Source organism: Trachymyrmex septentrionalis, unplaced genomic scaffold (genome assembly GCF_001594115.1).
Source record: "Trachymyrmex septentrionalis isolate Tsep2-gDNA-1 unplaced genomic scaffold, Tsep1.0 scaffold87, whole genome shotgun sequence".
Lineage (NCBI taxonomy): Eukaryota > Metazoa > Arthropoda > Insecta > Hymenoptera > Formicidae > Trachymyrmex > Trachymyrmex septentrionalis.
The window spans coordinates 2,044,667-2,062,707 of record NW_017306059.1 but is presented as its reverse complement, the minus strand read 5'-3'; the positions used below and the strand labels follow the sequence as shown (position 1 = coordinate 2,062,707).

Genomic DNA, 18,041 nt, shown 5'->3' with positions numbered 1-18,041 from the left:
TTAGTAGTGATTCATCACTACTTTATTAATTTTTATTACATTTTTTATTTTTATATTTTTTATAGAATAATATATATATAATATATATCTTTTTGCTCGTACCATCGGTGCTTCTTTTGATTGAATAGTTCTTGCGTTAGCCGCAATATTTCTTACGCGAGGGCGTTAGCGTACAGTAAATTTTTTAATACATTATTTAGTGCAATATTGATTTTTAAGTTATCTATGCACTTACAGTGATTCATTTAATTAAAACGTATTGTATTTTTATTAGATCGCAATCTAATATAACAATTATATAATTATATATCTTTATATTCATATCTAATAATAATAGTAATTTTTATACATAAATTTAAAATAAATATTGAAATTGATACTATTAAAATTAAATTAAAAAATTATGCATTAATTTTTGAAACTTTAAAAATAAATAAAAATTAGTATACATTTACAAAGCCAACATTTCATATTGAAATAAAAAATAATTTGGCATTTAACGATATAATGTGTAAAGTGAATTAATTGTAATTGTCTCGTGAATTAATTGTAGTTGTCTCGTGCTTTTTAAGCTTTCTTCTTTCGTAGTCACTCGTGTTCACTTGCATCCAGTGTCCACTCCGCTTACATTTAATTACGTATTTAATCGCATGAATACTAATACATTCAAACAACAAGCGTTTTGCACAGCATTTTTGACATCTAATATTAAGAGCGTTTCCGCTCATTAATAATATTTCATATATTTCGCGAAATATATAAAATATTATTAATGAACAGTAACTTTATGATCCCTATTCTCAATTATGTGCTCACGTTAGTCTCTACGTAAGAAAAGCATTCAGTGTGAAATATTTGTCATTATCTCGATTTAATAAATCGTCACTTGCAGATCGTTGATCCGAGAAATTAATTATTTTCTCCGAATGCCGATGGGTTTTAATCATTCGTAAAATATAATCGCGTTTCGAGAAAGGCGAACGTAAAGGGAACAGAATATTCGATATGCTTTTATTCTGTATTTCTAGATATGCTACATTTTATTATTTTATTAGCGGTGAGACGGTTGAGTATGCGGCGCGCGCTCGACATTGTGTTGTGTATACATATAAATATACGCCGCACGCTCGACGCGCTGCTGTCTACGTCATCAGCCGTTGACCGGGTCGTGCGATGTTTATGAAAATTGTCACCGCGCTATCATTCCGTCGCTACCTACGGTCGTACTTGGGCGTGTCGCTTTGTGCGTAGTACGATTATGCCTCCAAAATCATCGTGGCTGCGCGATGAATATCACGATTATGATATTACGGATAAATTCTCATCCGCAGTATACTTTATTACTGTAAGATTACTATCATATACTTTGATTGGCTGAATTATTCGTGGCATTCGTTCGACTTGCGACGTACTTCGCGAGTCGCTGCGTCGCGATGGTCGTTCGTTACGCAGCGAACATCTCGCACGGTTTATCTGTACAGATTGAATGATTGGAACATTAGATTCACGTTTTGTCGCAATTTACTTGTCGGACGATTATCTTTCGAAGAATATTTGAAGCCAAACGAGTTATTATTTGTTAATCTGAAAATAATTTCGCCATTACTATCGTGAGAGCGCGGCGTAATAAACGAATTGTTGAACCGCGCTAGGGTGCGTTTTATTCGGTGATCACAACGCTTAGGAGCATCCTTATTCAATACTTGATAAATAATAAGGATGAGAAATAATTTTAAGAGAGCTGTGAGCAGCGAATGGAACGCAGTCTTATTGTGACGGAATATGCGTGAGATTTAAACAATGGATTGCAGTGATGTGTCGATTACGTTCGGTTTCTCGTGGAATTTAAGCCTATTCTTTAATATGTTCTTTATTGTCTTTTACTTTTTATCTCATGCCTTTTTTCTTATTTTTGTAACCGTTTTATCGATCATTGCGTTTCTTTTTACGTGTTTCTTGTCTCATTTTTCGAAGTTCAACTTTTATTTCGGCCGACAGGAAACGAAAAACTAGGTAAGAGGCTAATAAAAGACAAGAAGTAAAAAGTGGTAGAAAGTAGGAAACAAAGAACACATTGTAGATTAGGCTTTTACGAAGTTATAAGTTGTGTCGTGAATGTATTTCGAGCGTTACATTTTTGGATGGTTCGCTCGGTTCAGTTGGCAGTTGATGCGACTCGGAGTTAATTTCGCGTTGTACTTTGGGAAATACTACGTAAAGTGTCGCGTCATCGTTATTCGCGTTTTCGCGAGTGTCACGTCGAGGGAGTTTTACGAAACTAACAACCTAAACTACTTTAGAGATAAAGTGGTGAGTTAGTTGATGTATTGTGATATATATATATATATATATATGAAAGTATCGCCTAGTTTGTTTTAGGCTGCGTTCGGTAACTTCACCCAAATGTCCGAGTATGCTATTTTATCCTTGTTTTACGTCTAATGAACGGTAAAGATAGAATGACACACTAGGCCACATTTAGGTGAAATTTCCGAGCGCAACCTTAATCGATTCGTTTATTCGAATGATACAGAAATAACGACGCGGAGAATGTTTCGTCGAGGGATTCCTACGAAGTTGACAGTCTTGTCTGCCTGAGAGGAGGAGGAGAGGTCTAGGAGAGACATCGGGTGACGGCGGAGCAACCTTGCGGTGAGTATATAATTTGTATAATAATTTATAGATATAAATTTATATATGTATATACGCTCTAAAACTTTTAAAGTAAATCTCATCACTCAAAAAAGTAATCTTGCAGTTATAGCGAAAATTATCTACTAAGTATGAAAAATTAACTAAAACAGATAAATTTCTAGCGAATACTGCGATATTGGATATGTATTACATCTAATCATAATAGATGACAGAGATAGAATTTAGATTTGTTCTATAAATTCTATACATACGATATATAATTTTTTATTAGATACAAAAAATAGCAATAATTCTAGCTGCAGCAAAATTTTTTTACATGATTCTGAAAAGTAAAATCTCATTCTTAAAGATTGAACATTGAGCCATTCTTTTTAAAATTGGCTCAATTTTTATTCTTTAGAATGAAATTATATATAATTTCTCATGCGGAAGTATGTTTCTTTTTAATTGCTTATTTAAATAATTTAGAAAATAAGAATTAAAGAAAGATTTTTACTTATTTACACAAAATTCTAGAAGCTTAAGTTTAATAAATTTTCTCAAAAATTATATATTTATTTTCGAGAACTTTATATGCCTTGAGTAATTATTTTCGGCATTTTGATTATTCTTTTTGATCTGCTTAATTTAAATTTTACATTTGTTTGTTACAGAAACATCGTAGCAACGTTGCAGATATAACTCCGCTGTTGCGCATCGATCGGTGAGTGATATTTAAACTTTTCATCAAAGTAACGAATCTATAATAATTATTTTAAATATAGAACAAATATTTTTCGATATATGTGTGTTATTATATATAATAATTATTTTTATACATAATAAATTATACACATTATATTTTAATTATAGATCCGTTGCCTTAAATGAATAGGCTAGAACAAATTAAGATTTATTACTTATAATTGCTTTATTATGCTATGCATTTTTTGTAGATGGATTTATTACACATTTAAATTTTTACTAAATTTCTATAGTCTATCCATATGTAATGATTAATAATTAATCTTTATGTCAGTTAATAAATTTCCATAATACTTTATTGCGTGAGAACAGAATATTTTGTAGCATTTTGATATTGTTTCAAAATTGGTCGATTTTAAATCTCACTTAAAATATTTAGTTTTGAAATATAATATGTTTCTACCATACTGCATAAAAAATATTTGATAACATCTTAATATGTACATTATTTATCTGCAATTCGATTATTATATTCTGAAGAATATGATGCATATTAAATAAAAATTTATGAAAACGAAAATAATATCCTAATTGTATGGGATCTCACGTCATTCAATTTTGACTCTCTCACCTTTTGAGATGAGATACCTACGAAACGAATGAGAGAATCATGAATATGGGCCTCTGAGTCTTTTACAATTTTTAATTATTAATTTCGGAAAGTTATTAAAAGTTATTATAATTTTTAAATCATATAAAAAATTGTTATCTTTTATATTTCAAGATTTGATTTTCACAATTCCAATATTTTAAGATTTATTTTGACATTAGATGTTATCAAGTTTTTTAGAGTGCGGTTGATACATAATTTTTTTATGTTTGCAGTTATAATTCTTATTAATCAACGCGAAGAAAATATAATTAATTTGATAAATTTCTCTTCTTATAAATTTCGTAATTAATTAATATTATATAATGGCCCTTTCGCACCACGTGTTCGCGTTTCGCGCATTTATACAAGCATAAAATGTTTACGCTCGTCTGCCGACAATATTAATAAGTCGACAATGGAAGGAGGAGTTTCTTCTCGTTTTGATTTTTGACTAAATTCTGCCGGATGATGATCAGAAACAACAAAAGATAAATCCAAAAATGGCGAAAAATCGAAGAAAATTATTTTCTAAAATTTGTATATTGAATGAATCTTACTTTAAAGAGAGTAAAATCTCACTCTTAAAGATTGAAAATTGAACCTCTTTTTCAAGACTGGCTGAATTTTCATTCCTTAGAGTGAGGTTTTACTTTAAAGAATTTAAAGAGTATAAGAAAATTCGGATTGCAAAGAACCTGGATATTAAAAGATAATAAAACAATACATAGGGTGGGTGTATAAAATATTTTTCACATATCTGTGCATTTGCATGATAATCTTAATTTTTTACATCTCCCTCAAATTAAGGTTCTCTATATCGGGTGGGTTATTTCGGAAGGATTTCTTTTTATTTCGGGCCTTCGTCCATGAATAGATAGGTGATCTTGTTAACTTACCAGCATGTAAAGCATATTAAAAGTTAGGCTTTACGATCGGTAATTGTTTGATATGATAGATATGTGGATATCCATTATTCCAATTAATTAATCATTATATTAGAATTGTAATTAGATAGGAATATATACAGATAAAAATACTATATCACAAATTGGGTAGGTGGAATATTATCATAATTCGGATAAGTAGGAGACCATTATAATTCTGGTAGGTAAGATGCTATCATAATTCGAGTAGTCAGGGAAACTTATTATTAGAAGTTAATTAGAAGTGTTAAATGTTACATATTTTAATAATTACGAACATTTTGATAAATATATGTTTGTTATTAAAAAATTAATAAAAATATTTCAAAAATTTATAAACTTTTAATTTAAATAAAAGAAGTCATTCGTGTTTTTTTTATTTTAAACTGTAACCATATTGTAATAGAATTATAACTAATTTTATTGACAAAAAAATTATTAACTATAAGGACGTGAAAACTTGATACGAAGATAACAGTTTCTGAATTTTTATGTACTTTAGTAACATATTAATAATTTTTGAAATTTGAAGTTTATTATTATTTTTGATATATTTTTATTATTATTATTTTTATAATGCGTTGTTACACAATAATATTTTGTGTAAAACATGAAATACAATGAAATAATGCACATACATAATGCTAAAGGAAATCGAAGATTGTGAATGTGTTATAGGTCGGATATATCCATGGCAGTATAATTTAATTTGCATGTTTTGTACACATAGAAGCGTCAGTAAACGGCAATGTTTATTTAAAACGCGAGCAAATCTAATTTTAGGCAAATCTTCTCTTTGATAAGATGAATATCATCCTGATTTTGAGGACAAAAATGGAAAGAAGTAGAATATAATGAGAATAAGTTTAATTTTTCTGAATTTATCGCTGATAAATATTTTTCATTATGATAATAGAACTTTTGACGTAAATGCAAATTAAAAGTATATAGGTATATCTTATTCATATGTATATACGTGTAATTTATGCAGAATAATAGCGAGGTCGGGCGAGAAGAGAAAAGATTGCAAATATTCTTCTTAAAGCTTTTTAATTTTTTCAGTTTTTTTCTTCTATTTAGAAAAAAGAAAAAATATTTAAAAATTAAGGGAACGTAATTTTCTATTTTTTTTTCGGGAATGATGAACGAAGAGTTTTTGATATTATGATTAACAATGTGATCTGCTCATAGAGCTTATAGGAAATATTCAAACATTTTCGTGATAAAAGGTCTCTCAGCGTTGAAATGATTAATTACTTCATATGCAAGCGCGACATGACAAACGCCCGGATGCAGGCATGTGTTCAATCTGCATCGTCACCCTCACCGAGAATTTCCGTTGGATCAGAACTGCGAAGTACGTGTAATGCTCAGTTGAATTGCAACCCCAGCAGATGCGTGGGCGACAGCCTATGCCGAACATTGGTTCCGGGAGAATGTTGGAATACTTCAGTTGCCGAAGGGAGAGTCGGCTGCTGGCTCGTCAGTCTCGACGATCACGTAGAGGAAGTCCGTGGCAAGTTCGTGCTTCACAAGAATCGTCTTGCGTTCATTGTTTGATTTGACGACGAAAGCATTAGATTGTTAACCGAAAGTTCTTCCTTTCTTTTTTTCTGAAATCTAAACGTTGCAACAACATATTAGAGTCGATAAGATAATAATTATTATAATTGTTTTCGAAATTCACGAATGTGTAAAGTTCTTGAGATTTTTGGACGATTAAGTTCGAGAAATCCTGAATATTTAAATTCTAGACTTTAGTATTGTGCGACAGATTCGACGATTTATTTTTACAAGATTATTTGTAACAAAGTTTGATTGAATAAGAAACTTAACATAATTCTTTACGTTTTTCTGTTCGGAAAAATCAAACCTTGTCATGCATATTTCCGAATACGGATCATGAAGATAAAGATAACATACCGCTTGTAAACGTCACTGCTGTCAATCGTGTATTGTGCGACAACCGGAAATTAAATGACACGTGCGAAAATGTAATTGAAAATATCTTCACAGACGTGATAATATTATGGCATGTAAACGGTGATCGTGACAGATAGTGTATCCATACTTTTAAATTAAAAACTGTATTGACTTATGTAAGAAACCTAATTTGCACAATACAGAATTTCTCTAAAATGATAAAAACTGGAAGATAATAGAGTAAGTACTCTTTTTATATTTCAGTTAATCAACAGTTTAGAAACAATTTATTCTGAGATAGTAAAAGAAACGGAGATAGTAAAAGAAACAAATTAAAAGTAAGCGATAATAAAATATAAGTAAGTAATATTATGATATTAATTGCTCGCAATTTAAGAAATCATTGTCTACTCAAAATAAAAGATATGAGAATACTACACATTACATGTATGAGCCATGAAATTATCTTTTCTAATCTTTCTTTAATTCTGTCAATACATTTTTTTTCATTACAGTTACATTTGTCTATAATTTATTCAAGTTAACTCTGATTTCTTAAATATTTAGCAGAATGCATTTTGTTTTAAACTGTGACAAAAATGAGCACAAGTTGTCAACATTATTTTCGTCTCCATTACATGAAAAGGAAAGAAATCTTAATGACATTTGTACAAAAATAGTTTTTTCTTATATTTATGGATTTTTTTGTATATATTTGATGGAAAACAAATCTATCTTTCGAATATTTAACAAAAAACTTTTAGAGTTTGTTTTTTTTTAAATAAACGATGCATTTTCTCAGCTTCACATTAATTGCCGTTTTTATTGTAAAGAAAAATAGATATAGATATCGATATAAACTTAATGATGTTTGTATTTACCTCTTACTTAATTCTTCGCATTTCTATTACATCAAATATAACACGTATGCTTCTTACTGTGGCTAGGGAATTAAAGCGAATAGATAGAATCATTGAATTTGTTGAATAAGGATCGAGTTAATTGATATTTATCAACATTTTAGATTTCTTGGTACTTTATACAATAAAATGATATTTACCCGTTAATAATACTTAATAATATTTAATTTAGATTTTAATTTTCTAGATTCCAAGTTTATTTTTACGATTTCTCTCTCCCTCTCTCTCTCTCTCTCTCTCTCTCTCTCTCTCTCTCTCTCAGATAAGACAAACTTCTATTTATTTTTTAGAAGCAATTAATTTTCTGTTCTATTATGAAAAAGTATAAAAAAATGTTTAAATTTATTTCTTAAAAAGTCTTATTTCATTTTATATATTGATCAAATAAAATTTACACGCACATGATTAATGCTTGTTGAGTTTGTTTAGTTGTTTTCATCTTTTTTAAAATTACATATAGCTTAGATGTAAGTATCGGTTTATTTTTAAGAAGACATTAAATTATTGCATTATGTTAGTTCATTTAATTTATAATGACTGCATTGAAAAAATACGTACAAACAAATTTTACATCTTTTGCAACCGTACTTTAAAATCTTTGATGACAAGCGCGCGCTTAAACTTCTAAGAAAATTTTGAAAGGCGATATTATTGCTCGTCTACTTGCCCGAATTGTGCTTAACACGGTTTTCTTTGAAAGAGGATTATCTGATTTCGAGGATGACGCCAGAATTACGGTAGCACAATGAAATGGTACTTCATTTTAAGAGTTCCATTGCCACTGTGTGGAGTCTCTTAATAATTGCTGGATTTCAATTAAATTCTCCGAGTACCGTTTGTCTCATTAGCATGGCGAGACCGCTTGGCAGCGGCAGCTGAAATTATTCAGAAATCCAGAAGTTCCCGAAGGAGACGAACATACAGACCATCTTGCGAGGAGCGGTGTAACTCGAACGGGGGCGGTAATACGTACGTGCACAGATAATTGCACACTCAGTATAAGTGCGTTATCGAAGGAATTCTCTCCGATATGTTTTCCATCTATTAACTATAAGAGATCGATTGCGGTCATATTTAAATCACGATAGCGTAGGAATAGGAAGGAAAGATTCGACGCAATATATCTAATATTTCAAAATCACACGTTTTTTCTTTATTTTCGTTTCCACTCTTTCATATCTCATTTTATATAGTGATGCATTTTAAGTACATCGGATGATAGATGATGTCTTAAGTATAATTTTAATCAAGTCAATATATTTTCTTAGTAAAAAAGAAATTTAAATCTCTTAATACATCTCGCTAGAAGCGTTTTTTCGCGGATCAAGGTTAGGAAGACGCAGGTATAAATAACGTGGCATTAAGCGATCAAAATTTAAAGCTGTCTCTTTTTCTGAATCGAAGAGGGGGAGGGGGGGCATTGAACGTATTAACAAATCTGTTTTATCGTCCATAAGTGACGGCAAAGAATCGATTTGTTTATGCATGCTGCAAAAGAGAATAAGTGACAAGCCGCGGAAAATCTGGGAGGATTCATAGTGTTATGGACGTAAATCATAATCGCGGGATATTAACCATGCAAAGTGCGTTCGCGCGTCTGCTAATGTCGATATCGGACTGGCACACACTGCGGCCACGTCGCGGCTTGTCTATTACGAGATAGAGGTTTCTCTCCATACGAGATTATGCTAAACATAATTATATACGGCGTGCCTGCGAAATATCGAAAATGAAAAATTAGATCAAATTTCGCTTCAAGAAAATTTTAACTGAATATATATCAACTGTATACATATAACTGAATGATAGTTACTCAGATTTAAAATATCTTATTTTTAGTAATTCAACTCTTACAAAAATTTAATACTGATCAATTTAATATTGAGCAATTTATTATTGAAATACAGTAATTAATTACTTATTTATAGATACGGAGCGGAACAGTCCGATAAGTACTAGATACTGAACAATAGTTCTTTTAATATTTAAAATAAGTAATTAATTACTGTCTTTTTTATTGGTCTGCAATATTAGATTTTTGTTTTTCTAATAGTAAATCATATAGCTCATTTTCAATAACGACATAACTAAAAAAAACGGAGTTTAAAAAAAATAAGTGTTTAAATGTTTTGAATTATTCAAATTTTCTAATATTAATTTTGAAATGCAATTTTAATTTAATAATTGTATAGAGAAATAAAAGTATATACTTTCAAAGTATATTTTTCTTTTTTTATATTCTTCTTTTTTTTTTACAAGCAACTAAAATATGACAATTTTTAAATTATGTATTGTTTAGCAAATGTGTGTGTGAGCGTTATATATTGGACGAGTTTCTGTAATTACTTGTATTAATTATATTTATTTTTTTATTGCAACACGGTAACTTTAAATTTATTTACTTGATATCATTTAAATTCTATCTACTTCTATTTTAATTTTTTTCATTTTGGAATGAATAAAATACTTTGATTTTAAGTTAATGTAATAAAAATTTAGATAGATATTTATGTATTTCTCATTAAATTATATAATAGAAAATATTTATTATTAATCTAATACGATTAATAATAAACTATGTTACTTTGGATGCTAAAACATACTTTTTGCATTCTTTAAAAAATCAGTAAGACATCTGTCAATTATCTAAAATTTTATTTCTCAAATCCAACACTGATTTTTTCCAAATTATTTTTTTGATATATAAATTAATTGTATAAGTAATATATAAAAAAATTTTTATGTAGTAAAATATTGTTATAACATTAAGAACGTAGTCCAATATTGAAATTGATTGAAACACATTTGAATGGTCAAAAAAATATGTTTCAGCGTGTTACGGATGCTATGCTAGATATTTCGAGTATTATTTGGATTGTATTTGAAAAGTGATGTAAAATTAAATAATGCAACGTATCGTTTCGCATAGAATTGCTGTAAAATGTGTTTCTGTCGTTCGATCTACTTTTCCTATCCGCGCGGACAAGCTGATAGATACTCGGGGACGATATTTACATGGATATTGAGTATCACTGAAAGAATACGTCGCGCGCAGTGAGCATCGGGATGTAGTAGACTCCGACGATAAAATCCTAGCGTAAGGGAAATGTGTTACGAATGATCAATAATCACGAGTGAATATCTGCTCTCGCGTAGTTAAATGCACGAGCCGAACATCTCTCGATCTGTATTACGACGTTCTGCATTATGACGTCAATTTCGATCCTCTTTGAAGCGCTATGTACACTTATCTACCCTTGATACATATGACATATCTGTTTTGCGTCTTTATTGTAGAAATATTGATAAATATACACACATGCATATACATATATAAAATAAACATAAATATACATGTGATAAATATATAAATATGCATGTTTAATATTTCTTTATACACGGAGAAAATTTTTTCTTAGAGGTTACCCTGAAAATATGATAATCGTGGGATAACATTGTATTTCGAAGAATTTTAATATAAATCTCTCTTATTCATCAATAAAACTATAATAAAGTATAAAATAAATTTGATTAATTTTACCGAATGGTAAAAATCTTTAAAATATTGTACTGTACCATAACTACACCTAGAGAAAAGGTTTTTTCGATTTAAAAAAATGTTTCTTTACTATACGGTTAAAGAAAAAATTTCTTTGATTTGTGAACGTCATTTCTTTGATTTAAACATTATTTTTTAAAGTCAAATATAATTTATTCGATTTAAAGAAAAAAAATCATAATTTGAACGTCATTTCTTGAATTTGAACATAATTTCTTTAAATCAAATAAATTTTGGACAATATTAAGAATCTTTATTTTAGATCGCATATGTGAGAAACACAATTAAACTAGAAAAATGCCTATTACGGTCGAAGCTGGATCTTCATTGCTTTAAATAATTTAATCTTGAATTATTAATATACACTATATATGTACCATATTGTAGTCTGTTTAGAACTGCACACCGAATTGTTTTTTCGGACTATAAACGTAATTAAAACTACTCTAGTAATCGCGAATTAAATTGACAAGCAATTTAATAATTTGATGCTACCATCAAGCATCATATTATAAAGATGTTAATATGGTGAAACTGTTAATAAATTTATTGTGAAAAATATTACCTCGGTCGGTAAATTATAAATTTTTGATTTTAAAAAACAATGTTTAAATCAAAGAAATGACGTTTACAAATCAAAGAAATTTTTTCTTTAACCGTATAGTAAAGAAATATTCAAATCAAAGAAATCTTTCTCTCGGTATACTCGGTATTTTCAGGGTAAATGTTAAAAGAAAATTTTCTTCGTATATACTTAATTCTACATTTTTATATACAAAAAGAATGATTTTACTAAAAATTTAGTCAGGTACAGATCTGAAAATAATTTTGTTGGACCACATCAAAATAAAATGTAAGACGCTTAAACTGCAGTATGCTACAATATCAAAACTTTTTGCAGCATTGCTCATCGTGCTTGAGTTTCTTACGTAGTTATTTTCATGGTCATTTTCCAACAAAATTATTTTCAGATCTGTATCTAACTAAATTTTTAAATACTTCAGCAAAATTGTTCTTTCCATATATTTATGATATGTACACAGAAAAATACATACTGTACGCAAGTAATAATTATTTGTTTCAAATATTTTGGAAGTTCATATATCGCAAATCAATCATATAAATTCATCATCAGCAAATTTATTTAAAAATATATCTTGAATTCTAATAAGTTTAATACTTCTCTCTCTATCAAGATTAGATAGTAAATTAAAACAAATTCGAGTTGCTTATTACATAGAGTCATTTCTTTGATTAATGTTATAAAATATTCTTCTCAAAAGAAAATAAATTCTTTTTTTAAGTATTTAATAATATTTTTTTTAAATTTGTAATAAATATATTTTAACATTATCAAGAAAATATTCTTCTGAAGATATTTTACTAAAAAAGAAGAAAGTAAATTATGCAATTACATTTTTTTAGCAATAAAATTATATTTTTTTGTGTATACAAAAATATATGTTGAACATAATAATTACACATATAAGGCAGGATACTTAAACTGTTAGAAGAACTTGCAGTTTTATGCGGCATTACGTCTCATACAACACAGAAACTTGCACATTGTTGCAACTGCAATTTTGCTGGAATGTTACATTGCTGTAATATTGCCAGAATGATCTGTGTACGATAATGTATATTGCATACGTAATATGTAAGTTGATCATTTTTTCGAATCTATTTACTTGTCGAATCCATTGGTATTATTAGCGGGGTTAGCGATTTCACGAAAGAGGGAAGAGAGAGTTACGATTTTCCGCCGAATTCGCGGTCGCACTCCTAATTTTGTGCCGATAACAGATTACCTCCTCACCCCGTTACAGCACATCTGCGCCGAATACGCGGATCAGCGGTTCCGATCGATTTATCACCATCGGAACCGCGTTTGGTGCCACGGAAATACGATCGTCTTAAATTGAAGTCGTCGTCGTCGTCGGGGCCGACTTGGTGAGAAGTTCCACGTACTTCTCCGAGGCGGAATTTTATCGACGCGCGCGAAATGATACCTATCCTATTTTCTTTTTTTTCTTTTCAAAAATCCCTCTCTTTTCTCGGGGATCTTCTTAATGCTTTTCATTGGCAGCGGCTTATCCATTTTTCTTAGAAAAACGATATTCGAGATTTTAGCAGAGCATATTTCTACTTGTACAGATTTCTACTTATGTATTCTACGAACGCGCATTACGTGAGTCAATTGCATTAATGCCGTTTACCACACCTGCAACTCTCTATACGATATTTTAATGATTAAATATCTTCCTAATGCACCAGTATGATTTAAGTGTTGCGCGTTTGCGTCCCTGGTATCCGTTGTAATAGCTGTTAAGGTAAGAATTTATCGTTGGATATTATCATAAAAATATATCATCTAAAAGGATGACCTTAAATCAAAGAGGTAAAAGCTGATATTTAAGCAAGAATCGCCAAGATAAACTGCCCAGTTATAATAATTAAGTTTTGCAAGCCAGATGTGTTTTAATTAGTAGTTTTAGAATATTAGTATATATGTGTATATACACGGAGAGAATTTTTTTCTTAAATTTACTTTCAAAATGTGATAATTGTGATACAATACAATATTTTAAAGATTTTTATTATCCACTTCAGTAAATTTGATCAAACCTATTTTATACTTTATAATTATAGTTTTATTAATGAATGAGAGAGAGAGAGAGAGAGAGAGAGAGAGAGAGAGATTTACATTAAAATTCTTAGAAATACAATGTTGTCTTACGACTGTTATATTTTTAAGATAAATTCTAAGAAAAAATTCTCTCTGTGTACATATGTTTATATTTCTATATCGTATATTTTCTATTTTAACATATTGATTAAAATTATATTTGCTCTGACATTTCACTCGGTAAAATATTTTTAATTCTCTGAAAGACGCGAAAGAATATTTTTTTATCCACTTAAACGCATTTTAATTTGTTTCAATATTGGAGCGTTTCACTGTCACGATAATATTTTACTGCAGAGAGAATTTTTTAGTAGATGATTTATGTGTAAGTTATCAAAAGGACGATTAAGAGTCCATGTTGGATTTGAGAAAACGTAGCAGATAATTAGTATAGTCGATGACCTATTTAGTAAAAAACGAAAAGCTACATATTAATTTCTAATTTAATTTCAAATTAATTAGTAACTTGAGAATGGTATTAATCTAATTAGTTTAATAGCATTCTACAGTATGACACTATTCATTAGGTAATGAAACGATTATGACAGATAACATACTCGGGATTTTATTTAATTAATTAATGGAAAATAATAGAAGTTCTATTAGTTTCTTTCTTCTCTGATTTCTCCTTTCGAAGAGATTCTTATTTTCCCATTTGTATCTCGGATTGAGGTTCAAGAAGTTCAGAGGGTGGACGAAAGGAAGGTGATAAATTCCGCGGGTGCCAACAGGCGAGTGAAACTGCAAAGGGGAATGCCAAGAACTTGAAAAGTTTTGAAGTATCGATCATGCGAACGTAAATTCTATTCCTGTAATATTCTACTTCTTCATCGTATTTATAACACGTTTTGCATTTTTTTTTTAGATGAAACAAGCATTGATTCTTTTGATATACGGGAAAGTTTGGACGTAAAAATATTTAAGAGGCATCTAGGGAAGCTGCTTTAAATTTTTTAATTTTTGCCATTTATTTTTGTTTATATAAAAATTATGCTTTATTTATTGAGTATTAATATTTGATTGGTAGTGTATCGCTATTTAATAATCAATTTAATATCAGAATGAAAAGAATATTTGAAAATAGAGGTCCAGAGAAACGTCTTGCAAGTCTTACCACGTGCAAGTACGTAGTATTCCTTCGGTCTGGCCTCTAGAATTTTCAAACTCTTTTTAGATTGCGTCAAAGAGGGTTGGTACGTCGATACGTACCACTTAAACGGATACCGACACAAATACACTGCAGATGTTGGTGCGAACCAAAAGAAACAGAAATGGAAAAACGTGCTCCGCGCGCTTGAGATCCCTAGTACGTGCGATCTTTGTATACACGTTCGAGTTCTCTCCGCAGACGTTTTACGGTCACGCGTGTTGTAAAGCAGCCACGTGAAATTCAAACTGGATTCCATATACCACAGCAAATATACTTCCACCTCGGTTGTACCGGACGAATGGTGATTTCTTTTCCCTGCTGGACGCGACTGTCTTTTTATATAGTCTCGTATACCGAACGTGCCAGAATTGGCGAATAAGTAGATACGTAGCGCAGTTTCTCGTGAAATTTGCTATTGACTATTGTCAGTGAGAATATCGAGATGCTCATGATTTCTGGAGTTGTGTTCTAATAATTAAATTTTACGAGCGAAAATCACATATAACGAGATATTATTTGTTCATTCTTTAATTCAACAAAATTTTATTTCTAAGCTTGAAAAGAAAATAAGTTAAATATTAAAATACTTATATAATTATAATATTAAATAACAAATAGATATATTATAATTATTAAAGTATGATATATACAGAGAGAGAAAGAGAGAATGATTTTCAGAAGAGATTTCTATATATGTTAAGAAATGAGAGATATATCTTGTCATAAATGTCTTTTAGTAATCTTATCACATATACGAGTTTATTAGATAAGGAGTCGAGAGTTAGAAATAGACAAATGATTCTGTAAATAGAAAAGGAGCAGAAAGAAAAGAAATTGCATTTATTGTGAGAAATAGAAACTGTTGTCTCGCTTAAACAAATAAATTTGTCATTTATTTTATGAAAATGTATATCTATGTTTATAAAGTATATTTCAGGTATATATAAAATTAATTAAAAGCTTTAGGAAGCGTATAAAATGATCTTTTATGTATATCTCTAGACTTTTAATTTATTATTATATATTAACCTATTTAATTTTTACTAAAATATCAGAAAATTTTAATGAAATTTTTAGAGTTATATGAATAATTATGAAAATAATAAAAATTTTGTAATAATAAATAAAATTTTATTATTTATTTACTACTGTATTCTCCAGACTTAATTAAAACTTTGCAATAACTAAATAATTCTTTGATGTATTCCTTATATTACATTGTATACCAGTCGTTCTTCTTGCTTCGTTTTGTGATATTTATAGCTCACGGCAAGCACGAAACTTTTGGCTAGTTTATAACTACTAATTTGTATCCTAAAACTGAAGTAATTTCATGTTGCGTATAACTTACCCCAAAAGTTATCGTAGTTTTATCACATTACATCGAAAAGCCAGAAGTCGAGGGGGGTTTGTTTCTGCAATCACGTCCTCGTTTCCATAAAATCTTTTTCCCGCCAGCCATTTCTTCACATTGGGGAACAAATAGTAGTCCGAGGGAGCCAAGTCTGGAGAATAGGGGGGATGTGAGACGAGTTGGAACCCTAATTCCATTAATTTTGCGACCACAACTGCTGAGGTGTGAGCTGGTGCGTTATTGAAAATCACTCGACTTCCTCGATTCAAATGAATGCCAAACACAAACAAATAGACCGATCTGGCTGTAACTTGGTGTGTGTTCCTCCAAGAGATGCTACTAACTAAATCTAACCTTGATACGCGCCAGTAGTGCCATCAGCAGTGACTTTGCACGGACTTTTCGAACGACCCTCGTATATATACGAGTACTTCTTATAAAAGATTTTGTTAACAAGAAATAAGAAATGATTTAATTTAATTTATTTCAAATTAATACATATATAACTGAACAAATTCGTGTGATTCACATTTGATATGAATGTGAAATTTACATTATACAATTATAACATAGAAGAATCGTAAACGAGAAATTGATATTTTAGCTTTTATCATTATTTAGTTATAATAACAACTGGTAATGATATTGCGAATTTTTTATGACGGTAATGGTAACAAGAAAGTTGGGAAAGTCAACTGTTAGAAGTAACGTCATTATTAAAAAAATAACTTTATTTATAACTAATTACCTTTATGTATTACTTTTAAAAAAAATTTGTTGATGCGTTATTTAAATTACTTATTAGTTTCATCAATAAATATTTTTCGGTAACCATAACGTGTAATGGAAACAAGTTCCTTTTTATAATGACTTTCTTAACTAGCACAACCTTAGCAATGAGTTAGTTATCAATATTTTTAGTCATAAAGAATGGAACGTTATTACCAAATTGTTAATATAAAAATCTACGATGAAAGTAACGCTTAGAAATTGTTTCCCTCAATAATGTTTGATTATTGTAGATAATTTAAAGTACAAGCTGACAGACAAATAAATTAAAATCACTATAATACATCTGATTTAAATAGTTATAATTGTTAATATAATATTTAGTTAATGCTAAAAAATTTTTGAAAGATATTAAAATTGAAAGATATTAAAATTTTTGAAAGATATTAAAATTTCGAAGAAACATATTTTTTATACAAATTTGATCCAGAAAATTCTAGCGAATGAAGAATTCCGTTAATTTTAAATTTAGTTTTGGTAACAAAGGATAATTGTTAAAAATTTTGGAATTTACCGTCATGCCCCAAAAAATTCAGAAATATGAAAACCTCAAATACTAAAGAGTCATTAATTTTACGATAAACTGTAATTTGTCAATTTGAGAACTCTTTAATAAAATCGAGTATCTCATATTTAATACTACGAAATAAGTATATAGATAATAAAACATGATGTATGGAATTTTTCTTTCATGTTTATACTTATTGCTTTTGATTACAACATTTTTCATGTAATTATCTATTTCA

General features: G+C 29.4%; 1 protein-coding gene across 1 annotated transcript in view; it reads left to right on the top strand.

The window, feature by feature from the left end:
- Positions 1 to 2,291: 2,291 nt before the first annotated feature.
- Positions 2,292 to 18,041, top strand: part of LOC108755476 (atrial natriuretic peptide-converting enzyme-like) — an 81,170-nt gene continuing 65,420 nt past the window's right edge. The window contains exons 1-3 of the mRNA XM_018498502.1: positions 2,292 to 2,310; positions 2,534 to 2,652; positions 3,309 to 3,358. The gene's annotated coding sequence lies outside the window, so the exon portion shown is untranslated. The remainder of the gene's footprint in view (positions 2,311 to 2,533; positions 2,653 to 3,308; positions 3,359 to 18,041) is intronic.